Below are 1,082 nucleotides of genomic sequence, written 5' to 3'. Positions count from 1 at the left end.
ATGATCAATTCAACATAGACTTTGCTTTCTGTCCTCCTTTTAAACTTTCTTCCACCTATCTTGCCTTCAGGTTTGACTATGAATGTTTCCCATTTCGTCCTTTTTTGTAAAGTAAACTCTTGTCTGCATCACATTCCACTTCGCCTTGAACACAGATGTCATTAGTCAGATGACATTGCTTACCTACTCATGCCAAATATATCTGGGTAATATAGTGCTAGTCCATTCAGAGTTAAGAAAAACAAATACCTAACCTGGATCCCAAAAATGCTATTTACCCATTGTACCAGTTAACTGCGTATTGATACAGGACTCCTTAAAACATATCTCTACCATATGAGGTTAAAAATCCAGGTCCTGCATCTATTTTGTTAAATGGTTCAAATTAAAGTATGAAGACCCCAGCTATCGAAAGGCCGAAATAGCTCAGTTGGGAGAGCGTTAGACTGAAAATCTAAAGGTCCCTGGTTCAATCCCGGGTTTCGGCGCAGTTGAGAGGTTCTTTGCTTCTAACAAAATAGGTCTTGGAATCAGCTGTAGTACTTTTTCTCTATTCATCAAATGTTTTCCAACTGATCTACAACACAATCAATTTAACATAGACTTTGCTTTTTGTCCTCCTTCTAAACTTGCTTCCACCTCTCTTACCTTCAGGTTTGACAATGAATATTTCCCGTTTCATGCTTTTTTGTAAAGTAAACTCTTGTCTGCATTACCTTCCACTTCCCCTTGAACACAGATGTCAGTGGTCAGATGACATTGCTTACCTACTCAGGCAAAATACGTCTGGGTAATATAGTGCTAGTCCATTCAGTTTAAAAAAAAAAATGACCTAACTTGGATCCCAAAAATATTATTTACCCATTGCACCAGTTAACTGCTGAATGATACAGGACTCCTTAAAACATATCTCTAACATATAAGGTCAAATATCCAGGTCATGCATCTATTTTATTAAATGGTTCAAATCAAAGTATGAAGACTGCAGCTAGCTGGAGGGCGAAATAGCTCAGTTGGGAGAGAGTTAGACTGAAGATCTAAAGGTCCCTGGTTCAATCCCGGGTTTCGGCACTGTTGAGAGG

General features: G+C 38.5%; 1 non-coding gene across 1 annotated transcript; it reads left to right on the top strand.

Annotated features, from left to right (window-relative positions):
- Positions 1-415: 415 nt before the first annotated feature.
- Positions 416-488, top strand: TRNAF-GAA (transfer RNA phenylalanine (anticodon GAA)). Its single transcript has one exon. It is a non-coding gene; the product is annotated as a tRNA-Phe (tRNA).
- Positions 489-1,082: the final 594 nt, after the last annotated feature.

This window comes from Lissotriton vulgaris, chromosome 8, assembly GCF_964263255.1.
Source record: "Lissotriton vulgaris chromosome 8, aLisVul1.2, whole genome shotgun sequence".
Lineage (NCBI taxonomy): Eukaryota > Metazoa > Chordata > Amphibia > Caudata > Salamandridae > Lissotriton > Lissotriton vulgaris.
This window is presented reverse-complemented; position numbering and strand designations above follow the sequence as displayed.